This window comes from Aethalodelphis obliquidens, unplaced genomic scaffold, assembly GCF_003676395.1.
Source record: "Aethalodelphis obliquidens isolate GAN/ISIS:26980383/991018 unplaced genomic scaffold, ASM367639v1 scaffold68, whole genome shotgun sequence".
Lineage (NCBI taxonomy): Eukaryota > Metazoa > Chordata > Mammalia > Artiodactyla > Delphinidae > Aethalodelphis > Aethalodelphis obliquidens.
The window spans coordinates 8,251,942-8,269,314 of NW_020838012.1; the positions used below are offsets into that span (position 1 = coordinate 8,251,942).

The following is a 17,373-nucleotide window of genomic DNA, read 5'->3' on the forward strand; positions in this document are numbered from 1 at the left end:
GCTCCCTACTCCCATACCTCCCCTCCTGATCAGCCTTCTTCCCAGGCCAGATTTAAGCCTCCTTTAATGATACGTGTAAGGAATACAGTGTGTGTGTTGTGTGTGTTTAACATGATTTATATATTTTTCCTACTAAGTAAAGTAATGCATAATAATTGTAGAAAATTTGGACTAGTGAGATAAAGCACCAATTGGAGTTGGACTTGCAGTCAGATGTCTTGAGTTCAATACCCGGCTTGGTGCTTCTCACTGCAAAGGTCTATTCTCAACTCCTAGCTGCTGGTCTAATATCCTGAAGTTTGGTTCAAACAACACCTATATCAGACTCATCGAGAGTGCTCCTTAGGAATGGAATTCCAGAGACCCACCTTTGCCCAGCCGCTGAACCATAACCACTGTAGATAGGGCCCGTGAATATGCTCTGCATTTCCAGAAAGCTACTCGGGTGATTCTCACGCAGACCGGAAGCTCTACTCCGGACTCTAGACCACACTTCCAGTAGCCAAGATAGGGTGGTCTGGACCTGCAGCACTGACATCATCTGAGAGCTTGTTAGAAATGAAGAATCGCCCCGTAGTGCCCAAACCTACTGAATCAGAACCAGCATTTTGACAAAATCCCTAGAAGATTCTGTCACACCTTTGAGAAGCTCTACTGTACCTTGGTGTCACCTGGGAAGCTTTACAACCTAATGATACCTGGGCCCCATCTAGAGATTCTCATGTACTTACTATTCTGGATTCTGGGGTGCGGACAGGGCAAAAAGGCTCTTACTAGTTCCGTAAGTTACTTTAATGTACAGCCAAGGTACATTGTCCCCTAAATCCCAGCTTTTTAAGGTTAAACTATAACCTGAGTTAAATCGGCTTTTGTAGGCTTGCCAGGGGCCCTATGGATCGCTTAGATTAAACAGTGATTTTTTCAGAGACAATGGACTCTGGAGACAAACAAGTTCAACCACACAGCTTAAGGTTCACCGAACCCCAGGCGGGAGACTTCCGGTACCTTCCCACGAAGGAGCGGGGCATCGCACCCGGGTCCGCCCCGAGCCCCGATCCGGCCCCGCCCGCCTCGCCCCCTCCCCGCCCCGCCCTCCCCCGTGACGTGCCGCAGAGGGCCGGGCTCATGCGCACTCGCGTCCCGCGCCCCGCACGGCTGCACTGCCTCGGCGGTTGTCATTCTCCGCGGCGCGGCGGCGAGTGCCGAGTGCGGCGCGTGCCTGCCTTCCCGCTCGCTTGTCGGCGCGCCTGCGATGTGATCGACCGCCTGGGAGCGGGCTGGCAGCTCTCCCCGCTACAGCGCCTCGGCTTTTCCCTGGCCGCCTTCCTTGTTGAGCCCCGATTCCCTCGGAGCCGGAGACACGCACCAGAGGCTCGAAGCGCCGCACTCCGGGGCGGGCGGCAGCTGCAGCGCTCGGGACCGCGCGGCCGGGTGCAACCTCTGTCGTCGCCGCCGCCGCCGCGCTTGTCACCGCGGAGCCAAGGCGGCTGGTGCAGAGCGGCAGCACCTCGCCCCGCACCCGCCGCCGCCCGGGCAGTGCGGGGCCGCGGCGCTCTGTGCGCAGCGGCAGTGCGGTCCCCCCCGAAGGCTCCCTGTCGCCTGCGTCCCAGTAAGTTGACTGTAGTTTTTGAAGTTGGAGGGCGCCACGGGAAGGGGAGGTTCGTTTTTGTTATCTTCACGTCGTGGGAAGCTGGGGATGGCACCTCTTGTTAGCAGGGCTCCAGCTTGGGGAGTTGAGGGTGCGAAGCCGCGGACAGGGCACGCGGGGAGAGGAAGCAGTCCCGGGAGAACTGGCTCCAGCCTCTGCTGAACGTGCCAGACGGAAATGCTGTGAGAGGACAGGTGTTCTGAGGGCATTTTGCCTGCTGCTGATTGCACATTCCAAGCCCTTTGACTGTGTGTGTGTGTGTGTGCGCGCGCGCGCGCGCGCGGGGGGGGGGGACTGGGGGGTGTTAGGGGGGTCCTGTCACCTCCATCGCAAGTCATCAAGGAAATGACTCTAGTAATATTCCTGGATGCGATAGATCTTTGGGGATGGGGGCTAAGTCATTCCCTCTCAGGCCTCCAGGCTTCCCGCGCATCCCACTTTTCTCTTCCCCTAGGCAGAAGTTGTAATTGGAGACCAGTCCTTCAGGGAAAGACAACTTATATGTCAACCTAGAGTTCTGTGCTATAAGGCAAATAAAATGAGAAACCCGCTCAGCGTGTATGATTTCATACACTTTAAGAATGTGAGCAAGTCTCAAAGCAATAGTGTTCAGATGATGACACTTGGGTTTCACCCTTACTGTCCTCCACCTCTTATGTAAGCCTCCCGGCAGGATAACTGTCTCTGCAGTGGCTGCAGCTGTGGCTCTCCATTCCATTTGTTTAAGGTCTAGCTTGAACGTATTTAATGAAAATGTTGACATGATATAGCGCTCTGCAGTCTGAAACAGAGTGCACTCTTCAAATTGGAGTGTCTTCTCCTAATAGGGAATGTGCAAGGAAAACCCCAGTATATTTTTCAAGGCAGCTCCAGGAATTAGACACATAAATCATGTTTTAAAATAGCATGCATTGTACAGAGAGCTTGCAGAGGACCCCTTTGAACACATCCCCTTTGTTTTAGAAAAAGTGGAAATGGTTCATGCCAGACAATTGTTGAGTCTGAAAGTTAAGTGTACTGATAGGCTTAATTATCTTAATAAACAAAGAGCATGATTTATAGGTAGCTGCCCTGCCCTACTTTGAAGGATAGAATTCTAGAATTCTTTAACCTTTCTCTCGTCTGTGCCCTAGAGATTCCTTTTAAGCAGAGCAATAGATTATCATCATTGATGTTTAATATTTGAGTTGATTAAATTTGTAAAAGGAGTACTTTGAAATACCATACAGTACTGCTATGACTGTTAAGACAGTGAATATTAGAAATAAGGAGAATATTCCAACTTCTTGGTACAGAAGTCATTAGTTTAATAAAACAGATAACATTGACTGCCCTAATATATCTTTTTTAATGTGGACTTGTAGTAGACGTTTAAACCAAAACTCAGGGTTGTGTTTTGATGTAGGATTTATTTAGGTACTCTTTAGAAAAAGAAGCACATTTATTTATAGCATTCTAGCACATGGAACAAGATGAACTAGTTATAGGCACCTCATTTAAAAACATATCATAGTTTTTTTTAAGCAATTCTAAGAAAATACACAAAATGTAATTTCAAAAGTTGAAAAGATAGTCAACACTTTGTACTTGGTGAGAGCAGCCATTGCTCATCTCTAGAAGAGATTACATCTGAGCATGGAAGCACAAACAGGTTGACCCCCTCCTAACATGATGCACTGTCACATCATGGTTAGGAGGACAGACTAGGGAGCCATGCTGGCAGCTTGGGTACCATCTGTTTGAATCTGGGCAAGTTACCTAAACTCTGTGCCTCAGTGTCTTTGTCTGTAAAATGGGGATAACAGTTACCTATCTCTCTGGATTGTGGTGAGGATTAAGTGAATTCATAGATTTAAAGCTACTGAACCAGTGTCTGGCTTATTAAACTGAGTAAAATTATTGTTAGGAAAGGAAATGCATCTTTGGATTCTGTGGACATTGAATGGCTGCTGATGGAGGTTAACAGAAGCAGTTCACATGTATAATAGGAGAGAGGGTATGAACCTCCTGGTAATGCAGACACCAGCTGGTGTTTGACCTAATGTCTCTTTCAATTCCTCTCCAATGTGGGTAGCTTCATCTCCACTTTGGAGAAAAGGAAACTGGAACTCAACAAGATCAAACAGTAGAAATCGCAGTTAGGATTTTAACCCATGTCTGTCTCTTTCAAACCCTGTCCTTTTTGGCCCTGCTGCCTCAATTTGCAAACTGCTTTTTCCATCTCTTCTCCTTGAATCCTCATAATAACATAATAAAATGGGTGCGTTATTATCTTTAATTTACAGATGAGGAAATTTACTTTAAGCAGTAAAGTATGCAAAGTGCTTAACTCACAAGAGAGTTCTCCATGACTGGGAGCTATTATTATTATCATAATTATTGTTTAAAAGCTTGCCTACATTAGCACATGGTAGAGATGCCAGCAGGTGAAATGAAGTTTTCTCCTTCGGTTTGAAGTGGATTCCATTGCTTTTCACTTCCCTATTCACATATTCAGAGAATCGAGAAAAAGAAAATGGTATGTTACCCTTCCCACGGTTCCGGCTGGAGGACAGCACTCCTGGGTTTGTTTCCGCCTGCGGATGTAGCTGCAGGACCCACATAGCCTAGTGAACCACCGCAAGCAGGTCATCCATCGATCCACAATCAGCATCATCTGTGAGCATGAATTCAGTCCCAGCTGGAGAGCACCCCTGGGGCAGAGAGGCCCTGCACTTTGCAACATAGTGTACTGTATGTTCAGAAATGGAAATAATTTACATTTCATATTAAATAAGCATGCTTCCTCTGAGCCTTAATACCAGTGTGGTGGGAAGCAGTTTTAGGGGTCTTGTGTGAGCAGTCCAGTTCGCCTTCCATATCCTCGGGTTCCACATCTGTGGATTCAACTAACCTCGGGTTTAAAAAATATATATTTTTTAATTCCAGAAAGTTCCAAAAAGCAAAATTTGATTTGCTTTGCTCCAGCAGCTATTTACATATTGTAGCATTTACATATTTACTGTTTACATGGCATTTACACTGTATTAGGTATTGTAAGTAGTCTAGAGATGACTTAAAGTCTGTGGGAGAATGTACTTTAAGGTTCTATGCAAATATAATGCTATTTTGTGCGAGGAACTTGAGCATCCACTGATTCTGGTATCCTCACGGGTCCTGGAACCAACCCCCCATGGACTCTACTTTGTTAAAAGTCTGGTCCAGTCTGTCAGACTTTTCACTTGACTTCCGAAAGTTGGGAACGATTGAAAGGCTTTTTTCCTGTGGCTTTCTTAGATTATCATCCAGATCTACATAGTATTCTGGCCCTTGGTAAATATTTACTCTGCTTTCTAGATATAAAAAATCTAATTTCTGTAAAGGGCACATATGCCACACACAGCTTACAGACTGATTTAATATTTAAAGAAACCTGGTATCCTACCACTGTAAGGTACTTCAATACAGATTGGGCTTTTTTTTAAGTCAAAACTCTCTGTACAACATGTTGATTATCGTTAATAATACTGGATTGCATATTTGAAAGTTGCTAAGAGAGTAGATCTTAAAAGTTCTCATCACTAGAAAAAAAAATTGTAACTACGTGAGGTGACAGATGTTAACTACTCATCATGGTGATCATTCTGCAATATATACAAAGGTTGATTCATTATGTTGTACACCTGAAATGAATAGTGTTATATGTCAGTTACATCTCGATTAAAAAAAATCAAATCAAAAGTCTCTGGGTGTGAGCTTCCAGGAGGGTGCCAGATAGAGTCCTTGCCATCAACTGAGTCTTTCTGCAGTTTTAGCTCTCCTTGTCAGAGTACAAATATTCCTTTTTACTCTTTCAAGTGCTTTTACTTACATTTCAAATACTCCTCTGCTCTGGGGCATTCTGTAGTAAAAATCTTCCTCAATCACTTTTGTGACTCGACCTGGGTCCATAATTTACTTTTAACTCATTCTTTAGAATTTACATAGTTCAGTTTTATTTTTTTGTCTATGTTAACTATTTATTGGCTTACCTCTAAATCGCCAAATAACTTGCCTCTGACATCTAGCTATCCTTGCTGTCAGAAGACATACAAGAAATGCAAGCTAATTTTAATATGGATAAAGTGAATGAAGACCATTTAGTCTCCCCAGTCATCTCTACTGTTTTTTTGTTGTTTTTTTTTTTGCGGTTCGCGGGCCTCTCACTGTTGTGGCCTCTCCCGTTGCGGAGCACAGGCTCCGGACGCGCAGGCTCAGCGGCCATGGCTCACGGGCCCAGCCACTCCGCGGCATGTGGGATCTTCCCGGACCGGGGCACGAACCCGTGTCCCCTGCATCGGCAGGCGGACTCTCAACCACTGCACCACCGGGAAAGCCCCTCTACTGTTTTGAATTATCTTCCCTTTGGGCTTGGGGAGTCTGGGGCTGATTGTATTTCTAGAGCTCTTGCCTCATACATCCGGGAGAAACTTGTTGGAGGTTATACTAAGTCTTGGTTCTACAAGCAACTGCTCATGTGCAACATGGCAGAGACAGTCCCACAAGGCTGGGACGTTGTTGAATTTGAGGGCGAGGGCTGGGTGTGGGGAAAGACAGCTCCGAGTATAATTTATCTGCCACATCCTTACTGGATGGAATGAACAGCTAACACAGAGCCCTTACCGTGGGCTGGCTGCCATGCCAAGAACTGTACATACAATATTTACTTTAATCAGTGACCTTGTGTGGTTACTTTGTTATCCTTTATTGCACAAGGGGAAACTGAGGCCTAGAAAGGTCAGAGCACTTGTCCAAGGTAACACTAGTGTGTTTTTGAGCGAAGAGTGGAGGCCAGGAGTCTGATGAGGCCCAGCATTCTACTGCATCCAATGTGGGGGCCTTCTTATGGTTCAGCTGTGTCATAGAGATATCCTCTATTGTGTGTCTCAAAATAATCCTATACTATCTCATGTTCTCCCCACAGTGACCCTAGGATAGAGCTAAAGGGATGGTGGAAAGGTCCGTGCCCACCGTCTTCCAGATCTTTATTGAGGAAGAGCTTAAAGCTTAGTTCATGCAATGAGCTCAGAAAAGAAACCCCCATGTTAGCATTGTGAAATAGGAAGCATGAAACCTTCCACTGATCGTGGGACACAGTGGAGAGGCGTGCAAACTTTGTGTTTGATGTCACATACTTACGTCATTCTCATCGAAGAGAGAAGTGTAGCAACCTGAGATTTTCTTAGGTGATTTCTAAAAAATTAAATCAAAAATGATTTAATCAGCAGTGAGTATGACTACAGCAGTGTCACGTGTTGTTCACGATGAACTTGATGGTTTTAAAAGTAAATGAACAAGTATGTCTCACAAGCGAAGTGCAAGCGTGTTGTCTCAGAAAAGGAAAGTTGTGTCACATCTTCTGTGTCTGCATCCTAGTCTAACTCCACTCTAAATGCAGAGGGAAAGGGCAGAATTTAAAACCAACATGTAATATTTTCAAAACCATTTCCCTGAGCCCCACCTCCTCTAGTTTTTCCTGATTTCACACTGGAGCCAACGTTTGTTGTAGAGGTCTCTGTATTATGCAGCTGCCCTTTTGTAAGAAACACTTTTCCAAAATAAAACAATTTTAAAAACCCATTAAAAAAAGTTCTTCATATCCTTTGGGTTTTGAGTTATTATTTTTGTTGTTGTTGTTATAATATTTCGGTATATCATGTTAATGTCTCACCCACTCCCCCTTCTTGGTTTTATAGGACTGTATAATTTTCAAGCCTGTGAGTGATTAAAAATTTATGAAAAATTCAGTTTTCTAAGTGTGGATTTTATGGCAGAGGACAGGGAAATTTGGCCTGATTGGGGGGCCTTTTCTTAAACTACAGAGCACTTGAAACCCTATGAACCTTATGGAGTAGGCAGGTTTTTCTAAAAAAAGTGTTTTAATTGATCAATAGCAGCCTTGTACTTTCCTCTTCAATTTCACAGGACCCAGTCCCTGCCTATCATATCTCGTATTCATTTGTAAGTAATCAATTTCAATTGATTTTCTGAAAGTACGGAAAGGTGTGACTAGTCAGCATTGCTGCATCTGTCATTTCAGTCTTCAGGGAGCCCCAAGGTTGCATATGGAAGGCTTTCTGTGAATTTGTTCTGTAAGGAATGAAGAGTGTTCAGATAGGTCCTTGGGGTTCAGGTCTCGCTGTATTTGTGACTCAGTCATTGCTGTTAATGTTGCTTCCACTCACTGTGGCCTTTCACCTCCACCCGAACTCCTTCCTCCATCACCCCCACGTGGTTGAACGTGCTGAAGCTACTGGGAAACTTTAATGTTGAAGCAGCTCATGCTGTAGGTCAGAGGCAATAAAACCACACAAGACAAATTTTCTTAAACTATAAAAAAGCCAATCTGTAACGTGGCTACACACAAGAACACCACAACTTCTGTATTCAGCACTTGGGGATTGCAACCGGAGTGGCCTTGTGATATTTTCCATGGCACCTTGTACAGAGAGCTCTGAACCTCTCTTTCACACATAATCGATCACTAGAAGCTTGGCAGTGTTTGAGTCAAATTTAGTTGGAGTGGTATTTACTCATTTATGCATTCACCAGATATATATCCATATACCAGGCATAGTGTTGGATGATGAAACCTCAGACATAAGAGGATTCCTTTCACTTTCCTCAAGAATCTCAGTCTTGGGAGGGAAAAGACGCTTGACAGCAGTTGGAACCAGTGCCTAAAAGATGCTGGGCTCTCTCAGGGGTGCCTGACTCCAAAGAGATGACTTTCCCTTAAGCAGGGCAGGATCTGAGTCTGGAAGGGTGAGTTGGAGGGGACCAGGCAGCTGAGGGTGGGAATGGGCTGGCAAAAATCATTCTGAGCAGAGGGACCAGGGAGAACACAATGAAGGAGCTGAAGAGGGTGGTACATCTGTGGAATAGCTGGTACTTCCCCAAGACTGGTACTCATCAGGGGCAGTAGGTGAAGCTGGAAATGGAAAGTAGAGGCTGGAGCCAGTTCGGGAAGGGTCTTGTGGGCCATATTTGGTTCAGATGAATTCAGGTTGTTCTTTTAGAAGGATCACTCTGGGTGTGTTGTAAAGAATGGTTGGGATGTGAGGATGGTGGTGTGGAAAAAAGCAGTTGTGGAAAAAAGCTGCTGAATCCTAGTGTGGATTTTAAGGTCTGAACAGACTGATCAAGGTGGGGGGATCGGAGAAGGAGAGGAGAAGCAGGGAGGGGATGGTGAGTTTAGGGATGGATGACTCCCCAGGGCTCTGGCTTGAGTGATTGAAAGGACAGATGTGCCGTTGGTCGTGATAGTGAATACAGAGAATGGTGCAGTATGCAGCGGGGGAAGGTGACGAATTCAGGCGTGGATTCGTGTGATGCGAGGCACAAGAGGGGCACCCAGGGCTTGAGATTCAGTTGACAGTTGCACAAGGCTGCGGTTCTGGAATTCAAGACAGAGGCTGAGCTGGAGATAAAAGTTTGCAAGTCTTCCGTGTATTTGAAGTTGTTGAGGTTGTGATCTGCCTGGGAGGGTGCGTAGAATGAAAAAATGACAAAGGCCAAGGTGGCAGGCAGAAGAAAGGGAGATGGGATGGTAAGATTAAGTGAGGGAAGTTTTCGACAAGTGCTTGGACACAAAGTGGCAGAAGCCAGAGGGAACGGGAGCCGTGTGACAAAAGGAATGAAATAGAAAGAAAAGGCAGAGAGCAAAGGGACAGGTCTGACTGTTTCCTCCCTTGCATCTACACAGATGACAGTGGCTCTTTCTCATAGAGCTTTTAGTTCCTGTCAATAAGCATGAAGACCTACTATGTGGAATGTGGACGGGGAGTGGGGTAAAGGAAAGAAGTCAATAAAATCACGAATAAAGCATGACCCTCAACCTCAAGCTGCTTATAGGATAGCATTGTCGTTTCTTGTTTTGCTTTTCCTTTCATTTTTCTCCTTCGTTGACAGCAGGACAGGGCCACTTGGGAAAGTGGGAAGAATGAAAGAATCCCTTTCTTGGCACATGAAGTGCTTGGTTCTCCATAACAGGCATGTCTCATTGTATTCATGAATGAGCACACCGAAAGGGACGGTGATAATGACACATTATTTGACAGTTTACAAAAGCAAAGCTTATATCATGGCCACAGCATCTGTGGAGGGTTTGGACCTGTGAACCAGTCTTGTTAGAGTTACTAATGAGCCTTTTGGCTCGTTGGTTTATTTGAGATATATCAAGTACAGTTTCCTTTAATTTTCACTTGTCTTATAAAAACAGGCATCATTAAGTTATAGACAAGCTGGAGTATTTGGGGGGATGGTGGAAATAATTACCATGTGTTTTAGTTAATATCATGCATTTCAGTCCTCACTTGTTTCATCCTTTAATTTTGACCTAAAGGTGGAATTACTCCCATTGCAGAGATGAGGGAACTGAGATGCAGGGTTAGGGTGACTGCATGGAAATAACACAGCTAGTGAATGGTAGAGCTCCTAGGACCCCAAATAAGGCGTTCTGATTTCACATTCTGGCTTCTTGCCACTCCATCATGTTACCTGTGTCTTCATGAATAGCTACTAAAGAAAAATTAGGGTGTGGAATATTTAAGAGATTTTTAATTAGTCTGCTCAAAACACTAATAGTGGAAACTGCTTTGGCCACAGTCTTTATATTTGGTGGGCCACAGGTTCTTCATGCAAATGTATGCGATTAAGTCAGACTGGGGGAAAGCTTTTTTCACAGATGAACATCTTTTTCTTTCATTATCTTAAAAGCTTTAGAAAAGCATCTAAGTTATAAAAGGATTCAACATTTTAAACTGTAAAATCATTGTAGTCAGACTTGCTGTCTGTGATACAAAGGAAATTTATTTTTCAGTTGTTGCAATGGCTGTTGTAGGTGAGAAGCGTTTTGTGTGTACATGTATGTGTGCGTGTATGTGAAATAAATCAGCCAGATTAAGTTTAACGTATTGGTTTTCCTTTTATAATATCATTCCTGAATTCTCCAAATACATTAGTGATGTAGCTTGCTTTATCTTGCCAAAGCAGCTATTATGTTCCCTATTTAATGCCAAAGTATTAAAGCATTTGTCTTTTTCTTACGCAGTGTAAAATGATGCAGGATAAATCGAAAGAGCTTATTTTATTTTTACAACTTGTATTTTGGCTTCTGATATTCTAAAATTATGATTTACCTAATTTTGCTACTGTTAAAGCAGATATTAACTATTAATATACAGAAGTGTCAGAATCATGAAATGTACATGGAATTTTATGGCTGTCTGAAAAGTTTATGATGCTACATCTTTTTATTTCATAAAAAATATCTATGAGCCTTGCTAAATGGCAATTTCCAGATGAAAGCAATTTCTAGCAAGTAGCAAAATGCTGGTACCAGTGTTTATCTTTAAATCTCAATTTCAAGCTTCACGGTGCCAATTTTACGTTTTAGCTTCAGTGGAAAAAAACTGAATCCAAAAGGGCTTATGCATTTGTGACATTCAGTTGGTTGATCTTTTGTTATTAATGCTGATTTTTTTAAATAACCATAGGCTTATAAAGTTTTTAAAGATTTATAAAAATGTTAGGCAACTATCTTAGCTTAGTAATTATCATTACACATGGCGTACTGTAGTAGCATAGTCCATTGTAGTTGAGAAATTACAGTATAGGCATATGAGAATTTAAATAACAATATAAAATAGTATTGTGTTTTATATGTGATTTTATTGTATTTTATATTTATAAAAATATGTGAGGAAATTCAAATGAAGTAAAATGAAAGTTAATTTGGCCATTTCATGCCTCATGTGTCCCAGTTTCATCCAAATGCAAATATGATAATCCAGGGCACAGAGTTAGCATCCTGTTGGGGCGATTTGACACTACTGTATTTACTACTCACCACCAACAGGAATAATTAAGCTGCATTTCCCACTAATCTTTCCGTAAGTATATATTTTAATCTTATGTGCTAGGAGTTTTCATTTTCTAAAAAGAGTAATTAAATTTTCTTTACCTCTTTTTTCTTCCCATTCAGTTATTTTTGGGGGTGGGTGGGTAGGAGTTTATTCATTTATTTATTTATTTTTGCTGTGTTGGATCTTTGTTTCTGTGCAACGGCTTTCTCTAGTTGTGGCAAGCGGGGGCCACTCTTCATCGTGGTGCGCGGGCCTCTCACTATCACGGCCTCTCTTGTTGTGGAGCACAGGCTCCGGACGCGCAGGCTCAGTAGTTGTGGCTCACGGGCCTAGTTGCTCCGCGGCATGTGGGATCCTCCCAGACCAGGGCTCGAACCCGTGTCCCCTGCGTTAGTAGGCAGACTCTCAACCACTGCGCCACCAGGGAAGCCCCCCATTCAGTTTTATTCTGACTTTTCTTATGTTAGTGTATACTTTACATGATAGAACACGCCTAAATTAGTAATCTGATTTGAATACCATAATTATATGTACAGTTATGGCTTGACTGAATAGAGGGCTTTTGCATATTGTGTACGTTCTTTCTCTTAGTGGATTTAGGAATTATATGCTTAATATTTCAGAGTCCTAAACCTGCTTATGTTTAGCAATAGGCATGCAGAGAAAAATATAAATATTTTTACAAACGTGATTTTAAAAGATATGCTTCCTTTTCAAATGTTAGGAATTGACAGGTAACTGTCCACCGTAGCTCTTTCTTATATGCAATAGACTGATAAACACAGAAGTGGCTGAAACCTACAATGATGTCATTTGTAGCACCTAAATTGTTAGTGTTGAGGTTAGGCGCGTACTCCTTGCTTTTCCTGAATAAAAAATAATGATGCTTTGCAGTAAAGTATTATGCATCTTGATAAATATGTAAGCATATTCAGGTAATGTTAAGAACATTTTTTTCTTTGCTGTATTATATAACAGTCATTTTGCCCAAAATGTACATCTTGAACTTTTAACATCAGCATGAAATTCCCAATATTTCCAAAGTAAGAATGGACACTAAAAAGTCCGGAGACTCATTAAAAGCAGACAATATGGATAATAGCTTTTCAGATTTTTGCGCCAGGGTGTATTGAAGAGGATTGCTAAACACTGTGGTTGCTGAGAAAAATAAAACCCTGAAATATTAAACTTACACTTAATTTAATAGTTTCTGTCACCACAGTTCTTAACCTTTAGGTTCCAACTGGCTTAGTGCTTTACTAATAGCAGCTGGTCAGAACCTGAATTATTATAGATCTTTTCTTTTATTAAATATTCAGTAGCATTTTCAAAATTGTTCTCCTAGATACAGTTCATAATAAACAGCCCAGTGCTGGCAGTGAACATGCTGCTTTTATTACTGTCTTACAGCCATAGGCCACTTGACATTTGGACCCAGCTCTTACGGATTTTTGCAGCTCCGCACATCCTGAAACCTGTCAGCCTTGGATCAAAACAAGTCTTTTGCATCTCCACAGTTACAAGGAGAGTAGAAAGAACTTCTTTTCTTCTCCCCATTATAGGCCAAGGCCTGTGGTCAGAGGAACATCATTTGCTAGGTTTATGCTTTTTCTGTCTTGATGTTCTCACTAGCTTTAGGAAGTGATAACATGAAAAGCACTGTTGAAACACAAACACAACAGTTTGATCTGATGTGTCATATACTCTTTCTATTTAAAGCTACGGTTCTCCACGAAGGGTGACTTTGCTACCCAGAGGACATGTGGCAGTGTCTCAGGACATTTTTGGTTGTCACAGCTGTTGGACAAGGGTAGGGCGTAGGGACGTGAGGGCTACTAATGACATCTAGTGAATGAGTAGAGGCCAGGGATGCTGTTACACGTCCTACAATGCACAGAACAGCCCTCCACAGGGAAGAATTATCAGGGCCAAAATGTCAGTAGCGCTGTGGTTGAGAAGCCCTGATCTGGAAAGTAAGGAATGTCTTTTTAATTTGCTTTATATTGTTCAAGCAAATGGAAATGTGTTCAATGGTTCTGGTGAAGAGATCCGTGCATTCAATATAATCATATATTGAATACCTCCTAGGTCCTGAAAATACTGTGAAGACTGGCATCGTCCTTAGGAGTTTCCACTATCTTTGCAAGATGAGTGGTAAACAAAATACTACTGTTTGATGTGATGCATGCTGTAATTAGAGAGGCATGTGTGGCATGTTAAAATAGAAATAATTTCTATTTCATTTGCTAAATATAGGGGAATATCTGGAAGAACTCATCTTCTCTGTCTAGATGTAAAATTAGTCATTTGGGAGCAAGATTTTTCCTTTTCCCTTCATAATCAGGGATGGGTCCAATTTATTGCACCCTTCTCCCCCTATTTGAACTGGTATTAATTTGAAACATCAGGAAAAAAGATGAGGTGTGGACATAAAAAGTGTTACTTTAGAAATTTAGGATATTAGTTTTTTCACATCTTCATTGAGGTATAACTTACATGCCATAAAAGTCTCCTCTTTTAAGTGTACAATTCACAGATTTGTAGTAAACTTGCAGAGTTATGGGACTACCATCACAATTCAGTTTTAGGGCTTTTCCATCACCCCAGAAAGATCCCTTGTGCCCATTTGTGGTCATTCTGTGTTTTCATTGCCAGCCCCAGGCAAGCACTAATCTTTCCATCTTTTTCTCTTTTCTGCCTCACTTTCTGTGTCCATTTGCTAAAAGGCAAATCTATGGACATATCATTTGGAATATTAATTTTTACAGTTAAAATGTAGTTTGATATCTTCTTTTTGAAGATCAGCATCACGTTTCTGTTTTTCATATTACCCATACCATACACATGCTACGGCACAGGATTGGGTACACTCAGTATCAGAACTCCCAGACTGATACAGTGAAAAATGTGACAAAGGAAAGGATGAGCACGTGTGTTTAAGGCGGCATATGTGAAATCGTATGTGGTATGCCTGTTTTTCAGCCTTGTCCTGTTTTGTTCCCTGTGAATCTGTCTACTAAAATAATGTTGTAGAAATCATTGAAAAGCTGAGGTCAGGGAAATACCTTCATGATGTGGGAAAACGGTGGAAGGATTAAATCTGGAGAACTCACCTGTTTGGGAGTTGTATGCAGGTCAGCAACAGTTGTATGTAGCCAAACCCTTTGGGGCTAAATGTCTTTTAGAATCCAGCTTTTAGAAAGGGAATGCAGATTGTATAGTGTAGGTTATGTAATACTCCCATGGGACTCAGGAAACACAGTCATTTCTGGAGCAAAGTAGATGAATATTCACATTTAGCTGGACAGAAAAATTCCTGTCAGCTCAGGTCAGGGTTTGGAACAAATTCGTTTGGTAGCAAAGTAACAAAGAAACTGTTTTCACAGAGTTTTGCATTTCAAAATTGTGGATAAAGGTTTATGAACCTGTCGCAGTGTATCCCAGGATATTACATTTCAAATAATTGTCCCATCCTCTTTTCAGCACCTCCCCACCCAATCTCCTCTGCCACATACACGCTTCATACAGCTTAGCCATGGGTATACTTGTCTTTCTTTCACATCATGAACTTCCCAGCAGACTTGACAAAATGCCAAGTTAGCTGTTCAGTTTTTGTGGATGAAGGTCAGGTGTGGATGTGTTATCGCCAGCCAGATCCTTATTCTCTTATGGTTTGTGGTTTCACCTCCCTGCTGGAGTATAGCCATGTCCATCTAGTCCAGCCCCCCCAGGCCCAGGACTCTGGATGATGAAGATAGCTTTTGGGGGTCAAAAAGATGTCCTCGAAGAAAAATCCAAAGGTAACAATGGTAGCTATCATTCCAGGTAGCCCCAGACTCATGCTTGGTAACCTTCACACCCATCACAAAATTATGGGCAGTGAGACTGAACAGCTATAGGAAGAGAGAAAAACCAGGGTAGGGAGTCCACTAGAGTCAATTCTCTTGAGATAAAGATATTTAGAATTCAAGAAAGATAGACATGAAGAAAATGACAAGAGGGTGTTTACTGGGCTCACAACTTAGAAGGAGGACACCCGTCCAAAGCAAGACATTTCAGACTTGTTCCAAATTGTTCAAAACTCTTACATAATCTTATATAATTTGCCTAATGGCATTTAGCTAACCTTGTTAGTCTTTTAATCATGAATTTCACATCCATGTTAATTTCCAGATTCCAGTGGTGCAGCTGTAACTGTGTGGCAGTGGGTTTTAGCTGACCTTCCCATGGCGCTCCTAGGGAGCTGTAGAATGAGTATTGAGTATTTCAATCAATGTGTAAATTTCCTTTTGTGGCATGTGAGTGTGCATGTCCTTATGGCAGCGCTACTTAGGCAGAATGTACTACAGACTGTAGGGCCCATTTACGAGCAAGGGGACCCAATTTCTGCAAATAAGAAAAAGAGTACAGTATTGCACCGGCATCAGAAAAAAAATTTATAGGGACATCCAAGAATTTTGCCTTTTGAAGACTCAAAACCTCGTCCAGGCAGTACTAGATTCTTAAAGGGCAATGTGAGGCAAAGGTAGTAGGCACTCAGGAACATGCTATTATTCTCTACCTCTTTTTTTGTTCTTTTTTTTAAGTTCTTGTTTCTAGCGTGACGCCAAAGTTTCTATCTATAGGGGAACCATCAATGTGCAAAGGTGTTGAATCATTGCCATTTGGTAATGGAAGTACACAGCCCGCTTTTTCTAGTGTAGACTTCATTCTGGGGTGTCTTGGTTGACACCCACCTCCTACTCCAGCTTCAGCAGACAGTCTCCTCCCAGGTTTTACAACCAAGATTCATCTTCTCTCGTATCTCCCAACTTAAATAGCTCAACTTGTCCTGGCTTGGTTTTGCCAGGACAAGTCTGTCTTCTCTCGCCAGGCGCCTTCCCTGAGTTTTCATACATTTCTGGTTGTTACCACATTTCCTGTTGTCAAAGGGCTGACAGCGCACAGGGGCCCCACCTTGTTACTGCTGCACTTTCTTCCTCCTTTAAATAGGCCCTCACCCTCTTCGTGCTGCAGGGATGCTGACCCCCTCTGTTGGGGTGGACCCTCTGATCCCTCTTATCTTGTCTCTCTCCTTCTTTCTCTCCTGCTGCCTTTAGAGCAATGGTTCTCCACACTGGCTGCAAAAAGCATCACCTGGGGAGGTCTACTGCTTCCTGACGCCCAGGGCCCGCCCCCAGTGATTCTGATTAACATACCCTTGGGGGTGGAGGGTGGGGGCTCTGCCTTGGTGGTGTTTGAAAGCTCCCCCAGGGGTTGCAGCCATCACTTAGAACCACCAGTGTGGAGGGCAGGACACCTGTCTGTTGTTAAGGGTAATTAGCCATTGTGGAAGGACCAGGAGGGAAGTTTGGTTGCCAAGCGGGAGGGAGTTGGGGAAGGGATGGAGGGGGAGTTTGGGGTTAGCAGATGTAAGCTTTTGTATCCATAGATAGAATGGATAAACAACAAGGTCCTACTGTAGAGCAGAGAACTATATTCAATATCCTGCGATAAACCGTAATGGAAGAGAACATGAAAATGAATGTATATATATGTATAACTGAATCACTTTGCTGTACAGCAGAAATTAACCCAATACTGTAAATCAACTATATGTCAATTTAAAAATATATATTTTTTTAAAGACTCCCTCATCCCTTGCTTTACGTTCAGTTTCAGCTCAGGGGCGTGGGTTTCTGTAAGTGGCACCTACAGCCTCCCGGCTGTTGTGACAATTTCTCCCTCTTGGACTGTGTTCTCATCCGTAAATCCCGGGTGGCCATGTGTCCCCAGCAGGCCAGAAACCATTTCGGGTGAAGCCTGTACTTATCTCCCCATGGGGCTGCACCCAGGGGTCTG

General features: G+C 42.8%; 1 protein-coding gene across 6 annotated transcripts in view; it reads left to right on the plus strand.

Moving 5' to 3' along the window:
* Positions 1–1,509: 1,509 nt before the first annotated feature.
* The window catches only part of PAG1 (phosphoprotein membrane anchor with glycosphingolipid microdomains 1), a 143,728-nt gene continuing 127,864 nt past the window's right edge, over positions 1,510–17,373 (plus strand). For 4 of the 6 annotated variants that reach the window (XR_003429364.1, XR_003429365.1, XR_003429366.1 and 1 more), the window contains exon 1: positions 1,510–1,609. The gene's annotated coding sequence lies outside the window, so the exon portion shown is untranslated. The remainder of the gene's footprint in view (positions 1,610–17,373) is intronic. The other 2 variants (XM_027089775.1, XM_027089772.1) reach the window with 2 other exon arrangements.